The following is a 9235-nucleotide window of genomic DNA, read 5'->3' as shown; positions in this document are numbered from 1 at the left end:
GTCGACCCGAGCGGGAAAGGAATTACGGGCAGTGATTCCACCGCAGATCGCAGGCGGAAACACACGATCCCAACCGAATCGATTGCTCAGGTCAAAACCGACGGGGTTCAGCGGACAGCATGTACCCGAAATTGGCGACGAAGGGCAGAGTTCGCCGGATTCCTGCACTACACCCTAAGCGGCAGAGAAGAGTATGTGGACGGCGGCGCCGGAACAGCTAACCGGCGTGTGGCGTGGACGCCGAAATCGAGCGAAATCGGCGGAGCAGGCGCGCACGCCGATGCGGTAGCGGCCCTGGCGGAAATCGCGGCGGCGAGGGAGGAAGCGGCGGTCCGAGAAACGCTGAATCTGATACCACCTGTCACACCCGTGGCCGGCGACGATCACCGCCGACGTGAGATTCAACAAGGGGATTCAGTTTCGGATAACTTGGGGAAGGAGGAGGTCTCCTTTTCCCCTTGCGTAACGAGTTTTACTTTTTAGATTTTTCATGTCCAGTCATACAGACGCGCCGGCTTATATGCGCACGGCTCATACACTGCCCAGTGGGCCCTTCACCAAACCACGTTCCCTTCAATTGACAGCTAGCATAACAACCTTGTTACATGGACGATGACTCACGCTTGTCACGCTGGCACCGTCGTGACAGTTTTGAGTCTAGAAGCCCATATAATTGTAGAAGATCTCTGCAATGGAAGGGTCCGATTCTAGCAGAAGTCGCAGCAAGGGAGATGTTGAGGGCAGCATTGATGCCATGGGCAGTTGGAAGGAATACGATGAGCAAGAGGATGCTGACGGCAGAAAGAGCCAGCCAGGCAAGGTTACAAAGCATGGCTATGCAGATAGATTTGAGGATCCAGATGATGCTAGGTGGGGATCTTCTAGTGATAGGAATGAGTCTAGAAGGGAGTCTGTTTCAGGCTCAGCCAAAGCCTACAGTGAAGATGAGGATGACTACAATCTAAGAAGGGATTCACGGGTGTCCAAGGTTCCACGGCGAAGCCCTGAGGAGAAAAGTGAGAAAGATGGGGACAGCAGTAGGAGAAGAAGAGAAGATGAGAATGATTGGGACTCTGATCAAGCTGATGGTAGGCCATCTTCTGGTCAGAGTAATCACAAGGATGCACGAGAGGCTCATGACCACAGGGATGGATCCGGTCAAAGAGATGATAAACATAGGATTGCCGAATGGGAAGAGAAAGCTGAGAAACTAAGGCATCAAGATGACTATACATATGAAAGTAACATCAATTTAGGAACTAAAGATGGTGGAAGCGCCAGGGAACAAAGTATTAACATGAAAGAGAAAACTAGAGAGGATTTTATGTCACACAGAGGGAGGGAGCGAAACAAAGAATCGGAAGAATCAAGAGAGTACAGGAGAAATCATCAAAGGGAAGATTCTAAAGGCACAAATGACTATGGCACTACTACAGAATGGAGTCATGGGCATGAAAGGTTAGATGGTGGAAGTTTCCAGGGCCGATCTGCGTACCGGAGAGATTCTAGGGGCAGATATGAGAGCAGCAAAGGTCCTTCATCATATGGATATCGATATGATAGTTCTGATTCTATAGAAATAAGGCCTAATAGGAATCTAGATTTTGGAAGGGAGAGCTCTGTTTCTGGGAGAAGAACAAGCATGGCTGCACATCAGGATTTAACAGCTGGAACAAATGATCCTGCTGAAGAGGACAAAAGGAAGTATGGAAGTGAAGAGGCTTCAAAAGAGAGATACTATGATGATGCTCAAGTTACAAATCAGAATACCAGTAAAGGTTCTGTTGATTCACCAATTGTGAGAGCAGGATTGAGAGGACCAATGACATCCGATACAGCAATAGAAGTTCAAAGTGGTAGCAGCAGTTTGTCTTCCCTGATTCCTCAGCAAGGATCAAAAGGTGGTAGATTTTCTAGAGGTATAAGAGGGAGGCCAAATGGAAGGGACCCTCAGAGAATGGGAGGTCCAGTGCCCATGATGACGCCTCCACCATTTGGACCTCTTGGTCTGCCACCAGGTCCAATGCAACCAATGGGCCCAAACATGTCACATTCTCCAAGTCCTCTTGGACCTGGTATTTTCATGCCACCTTTTCCAGGGCCTCTTGTTTGGGCTGGAGGAAGGGGTATGGATGTGAATATGCTCTCTGTTCCACCCAATCTTCTTATGCCTCCTCTAGCAGCTGGACCTGGGTTCTCTCCTAGTGTGGGAGCTGGCCCAAGGCATAATATTCAATTGGATCAAACAACCACTGGAAGAGGAGGTCCTACAGATGATCCAGTACCAGGTTTCAACCCAATGGCTACACCAAATCATGAAATGCTTCATGATAAGCCACCTGGAGGCTGGACACCCCAGAGGAATAGTGGACCTGCTCGAAAAGCTCCTTCAAGGCGTGAACAGAATGATTATTCACAGAACTTTGTTGACACTGGCTTGCGACCTCAGAATTTCATTAGGGAACTAGAGCTTACAAGTGTAGTGGAGGATTATCCTAAGTTAAGAGAACTCATACAGAGGAAAGATGAAATAGTTGCTAACTCAGCTTCAGCGCCAATGTATTACAAGTGTGACCTCAAGGAACATGTGCTTTCCCCAGATTTTTTCGGCACAAAGTTTGATGTTATCCTTGTAGATCCTCCATGGGAGGAGTATGTTCATCGTGCTCCAGGTGTCACAGATCATATTGAGTATTGGACTGCTGAGGAGATTATGAATTTGAAAATTGAGGTTGTTCTCTATCTTGAATTGCTATATAATTTCCCTTTTAGTGAAGATTACAGCCTTTCTTCTTCTTTGGGGGCTCATCCTTTTCTTGTGGAGTTGCTATGATATAGTTAGTTATTTGATTCAACAGGCCATAGCTGATATGCCTTCATTTATCTTCCTTTGGGTTGGTGATGGTATTGGTCTTGAACAAGGCAGACAATGTTTGAAGAAGGTGGGCTAGCTGGCTCTTTGTATAACTTGGTATCTTCATAAGTGCTGTTTCTAGTGTTTTATTTATTAATTTATTATCACACTTGACCTGTTCATTGGGCGCCTTAGAATTGATTTCAACTTCTAGAAGACCAGATCCAGACTACAATATTCTGCTCAAAACATGCTTTCCATTGTCCCCAATGTGTGCCTTACTCATCTTATTTATTGTAGCTATTTCTTGTTTGTTTGGCCCATACCCCATGCTTTGTTCACAAAAGATGTTCTATTTATTTCATAAATACTAAGGAATATTCTATCGGATTGCTATTCATATAATATTACATTAACAATTTCATCACTCTCAAACATGCTGAGTTGCTGGCTGCTGCTTACTATGTGCTGCACTCCATATTCAATTGTAGCCATTTCTTGTCTGTGCACAACTCGATGCAATTTTTATTGGAATTGTGCCCTATTTACCTAATGGAGATGAAGGGGTGTCTCATTGGGTTACATTGAAACAGTAATCCAAGAAATCTTTAGCTTAATTAGTGAATAATAGTATTGAGATGCATAGTGCTGAGGTATTTGTTCCTGCAGTGGGGATTCCGTAGGTGTGAGGATGTATGTTGGGTAAAAACCAACAAGAAAAATGCAACACCAGGTCTGCGCCATGATTCGAATACTTTGTTCCAGCGTTCAAAGGTTAGCTATTCTCTGTCTAATGGCTAATAAACTCCCTTGTAGCTGGCTTTCTTCTTAATCATATGTTCCCCCCTTATTCAGGAGCATTGCTTAATGGGCATAAAAGGAACTGTACGGCGCAGCACTGATGGGCATATCATCCATGCGAACATCGACACTGACATAATAATAGCTGAGGAACCCATTGATGGTATTTGATTCTTAATACACATTTATAATACACAAATATCATTATTCATTGCTTCATGTTCACCCTTTGCTAACTACCAGTGCCAACTGATGAGCGGCAGCATTGACTATGTATATAGTCTTCTTCCCTCGTACAATCTTTCATCAGATGGCACCTCTAATGCCTCATGAAAAATGTTCTCCCTTCAATTGTCATATTTTGCATGCTAGGATTTTCCATTTTGATTTGTTTATTATGCGAATTCCCTTTCAATATACCTAGTTTTCGACCTGCCAACATCTATTCAGGTTAACTGATACCATTTATTAGTCTGAGCAAGCATCTATTGTTTTTTGTTTTCTTTGAATGTTCTAGAATGGCTTTTGATGACCCAGTAGTTTGTGCAATTTTTTTCCTCCGTAATACAGAGGGGACATGGCCTTCTCTATCCCTATTCGTGTGGTTCTGAGTTATTGGGGAGGGAGGAGGTGGCTAAACAGTAGCGGAAGGGGGGAGAGACTTGGGGACTGGAGAGCCTAATGGTTAAACCCTTTACTTATTGATTTTCAACGATTAAATCTCCCCTCACATTTATGGGGAGGGTTTGACTTGACTTGCAAGGAATCCTGAGTTGACTTGACTTATAAGCAAACCTAATCTCTAGACACTTCCTAAAACCTAACCTACACGAACTCCTGGTGTGCCTGTGCTGTACTCGCAGTACCCTCCTGGGCTCCTGCCCATGGTTGGGCTAGGGCTTGAGCCCAGGCACCTTTTGCCCACAAGACGTTCACCTAACTGTTTATCCATTTTGTCTCAAAGGAGATTGGTGAGGGAGAAAACAAATGTAAAAAACCAATATAGCTGCTATAACTATCTTTTGTAGCACTCATCTTTGCTGCCTTTAGTTGTCCTTTTTATAGCAACACCCCCCCCCCCTCTTAGAGAGTTAATAGGAAGAATCTGATCTTATGTATATGTTGTTCTACTTATCTGTTACTATTATTTGCAGCCATCTGATACTTGTCACTATTTATTGCTGACTCACATCAATTTTATTATTGAAGGAATGCTAATTGGTAAACCGTCACTAGCTTGGTAATATTTGTGTATTGTACAGGTTCAACAAAAAAGCCTGAAGACATGTATAGGATCATTGAGCATTTTGCGCTTGGTAGGAGGCATCTTGAACTCTTTGGTGAGGACCATAACATTCGTCCAGGTTGGCTTACTCTTGGTAAAGGTTTGTCCACATCCAACTTTAATAAAGAGGTATGGCCTGAACACAGATGAAATTCTGAGTTTGGAGAACATTTTCTACATTCATCGCTGCTAAGAACTTGCATCCTTGCAGGCATACATCAAGAAATTTTGCAGACAGAGATGGAAAAGTATGGCAGGGAGGTGGGGGTTGTAACCCGCCTCCTGAAGCTCCTCATCTCGTGGTGACAACTCCAGAGATCGAGAGCCTCCGTCCCAAGTCCCCACAGAAGAATCAGCAGTCGATACCCACGATAGGATCTAGCAGTTCCACAAACAGGCGACCTGGCGCAAATACGCCACAAAATGTGGTGACTGTCGTTGGTTCTGAAACCATGATGCCAGCACCGTGGGCTTCCATTCCAGTGGCAGATTTTGGAATGCCGGAGGGAGGAGTTGCCCCTGACAGCGGTCCTTCTGATAGTTTTGGCTTCAGTGCGCCCTTCGGAAGATCCAGTTCAGATCATATGGATTTTGACACCCCGAGAATGTTGTAACATTATTTGAGCTTGATCGTTTGTATCCAGAAATTTTGTTTCAAGTCAACAATTCATTGCTGCCTAGTGCCTACGATCATTATTGATTTGCTGTATCCATTCAAGTTGTCAGCTTTTCAATGTGTGGCACTTCATCATATCTCTAGGTAGAGTGGTAGACATTCATCAGATACCTTCGATTGTTATTTCTCCGAGATAAACATGCATTCTATTTAAAAAAAATGCAAATCCTCTCATTACCACTATATATGATCTCCAAGGAATATCTGTTGCACAGTTACATTCCTCATATTCTATTTTAAAGCACAAATATTCCTCAAATATTCTCCGGTAGTATCCTCCAAGAAAAAACTCACCTTTAACAATAATATGATCTAAATTATTCAGGTTTAAAGGTTGCTTCAGTAGAACACTGTTCTTGGGCAAGCTCCTTTCCTATCAGATGCACTGTAGAAGCAGAACTTTTTTTTTAAAAGGAAGCAGAAGTAGCTGCTACACTGCGGTTGCTTCCGTTGCTTCCCCATCACATGTAGAGACACCGGACGATAGCTGCGGCTGTTGTGCTATTTCAGTTTCAACAGTTGAGAGCTGTGGAAGACCAAACAGAGAGTCGTTGATCTTCTTGGTTAAGCCAAGGCATAGACGATGACCGGAGTCGAATCATGGGGCCAGCAGAGCGGTCGCTGCACGAGGTGCCATGTCCATTCCCCTGCGTCTCGTCAAGCACCATCGGTTCAGAATTCAGATCAGGCACATGATGTCTCATCGGGCACGATATTTCCATTTTTTCCCCCACTCTGTAAAACAGTGATTCCTCAGATTCCGCTCTCATTCATCAGTCAGTCCAAGCTCGTGTAGTCGTGTCGCAGTGGTCAGTAGTAGCTTCGAACTGAAGTTGCATCCGTAGAAGCAGACAGCGCTGAAGCGATTCCTCCACATTCTTCCTCTGGGCTGGGACCCGTCGCATCGCGTTCCGGAAGCGCCGAAAGGGTCTCCGCCACCAACTCCGGCGACACTCGCCGCCGCTCGGTGCCGTAATTTTCTGCGCCACGCGCGGTCAGCAGCGTGGCTCGCTCCGTCCGCCACCCCTGGCCGTCTCACCGAGCAGGCGCCAACCCTGTCCTTGTTCCGACAACGAGGGCCGCCAGCAGCGACGGTGCCAGGGTCCGTGCGGTACCGATACGTCCCCGTCTCCGACGACGACCAATCTGTGGTCTCCACCGCCCTCGCCGCCGAAGAAAAAACGTGCATGCTCTGTTGTTGCTTGCTGAACGCTCGAGCGTTCTGCGACTCTGAGCGAGAGCAGGCGAGCAGCAGGCAGTGCCTTCGCTGGTGGATTCTCTGCCATGGATGGCTAAGCGGACAGCGACGCCGGAGAAAGCTAAGGTTTGGTCCAGACTTGTTCCTGACCAGGAGTTGTTGATCGATCTGACGAGAAACCATGCTCGATTCTGCGGTGGATATCATGTGTGAGATAGTCGTCTACTCGTCTACACATGACAGTTATGTGTTACTGAAGTTGCTCCGAGAACATGTGACCAATCTAACCGTAACTGTATGCAGATAAGAAAGGTAGAATATGATCTTTAATTTGGTGCACATTTGTCCTGATAATTTTTTTTAGCTAGTGGTATCTTTTTAGAACAAACATGATAGTGATATACTCAATGTACGCATGTTATTTTCTTCTTGTTAATTTTTTATGGGCCAACAAACTTGATATAGCTCGATGCCAATAGTGCGCTCTTTACAACGACAAAGACGTTCTGACAAAGTCTTGACTGGGAAATAGAAAGAAAGCTTTACATTATTTATTACATTATTTAGTTACATCAACCAGTGGATGATTTTAACGATCTTGGCAAGGCCGCACGGTAGACCTGCATGCTGCTTGCTTCAGGAACACTCTGTACGGACTCACACATTCAGTCTTGAGCTTTCAGGGCTCAGAGGACGATTGATTACACAGGTTTTCCTTAAATGATATTCGCTTTACAGGTGGTACGTACCACCCAATTTCCTTCAGGCGTGTATGCGTACATAAAAAATTAAAAAGTGCTGGACAAGCACTTCACTCGTCAAATGATTTCTTTTAAGTTGAAACATATATCAAGCGTCAACGTCCACACCGCAGAAAAGAAAACAACTAGGAGACTGTGAAAATATGTCAACATCACTGGAATCAGCATAAGATTTAAGTGTGTTTGGCTCCACATCCTTGGGGCTATACATGTGCAGAGATCTGCAAATCACAGCAGTTTAAGACAGGACAAAGCAATTTTTCTGCACTGATCACGCCCCCCCCCCCCCCCAAAAAAAAACAAAAAAAGAGAAGCTCCCACTTAGGCATTGTTCAGTTAATCCCCTCCACAAATGGATTGAGAGGATTGGAAGGGACTGAGAGGGATTTTGATTTGTTGGGAATTTAATCCTTCCCAACCCTCTCTACTCCCCTTCAATTCCTTTGCAACCGATCAAGAACTTAAGGCTAATTTGGAAGCAAGGGGAGCTAAATCCAGGGAGTGAAAACCTCCTATGGAGAACTAAATGTCTTGTTCAAATTATATCCCTATAGATTGCTCACCCTAGGAAAAGTCAGTTATCCTAGGGGATTTGAATTCCCAAACTAGCCCTGGGTGGCCCCACCTCGCCAAAAAGCGCAGGGTGCGTAGGCTAGTTTGATTCGATTCCCAACATGTTCTTCTGAACCCACGAGCTTAATTTCCCAGGTCCCCCAGGAGCCAAGGGTAGAATCATCGCAAAAACTTGGTTCCAGCTTCCCACGTTCCACACGGCCTGCCATGCTCTGCTGTGTCACTTGCTCTTGTTCGAGGCCGAGCCACAACGTTAGGGATCGATCCGTCACGGCCCCGACCCGACGGCCCACCCCGCACTTTTCGCTACTGACACCTCCCTGTCCGAGCACGAGTCGAGGAAAAGAAAACAAGCGCGTCGCCGCAGCTCGGGAGCTCTGTGAGGGCAAGTACAATAGTATATAGATAACTGTTGTTTTTTTATTAAAAACAGACAGCTGAACAGACAATTTATACAATAAAATATCTATTTGGCTGTCTGCAGGGTGATTAATTTACTATTTAGCACATAAATTTATGGTGATCTAATGCATAATCGATCTTTGTAGCTATTTTGTTGCATACTTGATAGTCACAGTACATTCAAATGGGACCCACACTCGTGCTAAATGGTGTGAATTACTTGATAGTCCCATTTGAATGTACTGTGACTATCAAGTATGCAACAAAATAGCTACAAAGATCAATTGTGCATTAGATCACCATGAGTTTATGTGCTAAATGGTGAATTAATTACTCTGCAGTCACCCAAACACACATTCCATTGTATAAGTTGTCTGTTCAGCTATCTGTTTTTGATAAAAAGACAGCAGCTGTATGTACTGTTGTAATTGCCATAACTGCTGCTGCTCAGCCAGTTTTTTGAAAAAAAAAATTGCATGTCTACAGCTCTCGACAACGCGTTGTACTTGCCCTCATTCGTTCCCGGCCGGGCACCAGCTTTCTTCCGACCGCGAGCTGGTCAGCTCGCCCCTCGCCGGTCGCTGTCGACCCGAGTCCTCTCGACTCCTGCTCCAGCGCCAGCGCCCGGAGAAAGAAAGGCCCTCCTGCACAGCCGCCCGGCCGCGCCTCCGGACGGGAGGTCCGG

General features: G+C 45.4%; 1 pseudogene; it reads left to right on the top strand.

Annotated features, from left to right (window-relative positions):
* Positions 1-657: 657 nt before the first annotated feature.
* On the top strand, positions 658-5653 carry LOC120689678 (annotated as a pseudogene).
* The last annotated feature ends 3582 nt before the right edge of the window (positions 5654-9235 follow it).

The sequence above is a fragment of the Panicum virgatum genome, chromosome 9N (assembly GCF_016808335.1).
Source record: "Panicum virgatum strain AP13 chromosome 9N, P.virgatum_v5, whole genome shotgun sequence".
In the NCBI taxonomy this organism is placed as follows: domain Eukaryota; kingdom Viridiplantae; phylum Streptophyta; class Magnoliopsida; order Poales; family Poaceae; genus Panicum; species Panicum virgatum.
The sequence above is the reverse complement of the archived record's forward strand: the minus strand, read 5'-3'. Positions and strand labels throughout refer to the sequence as shown.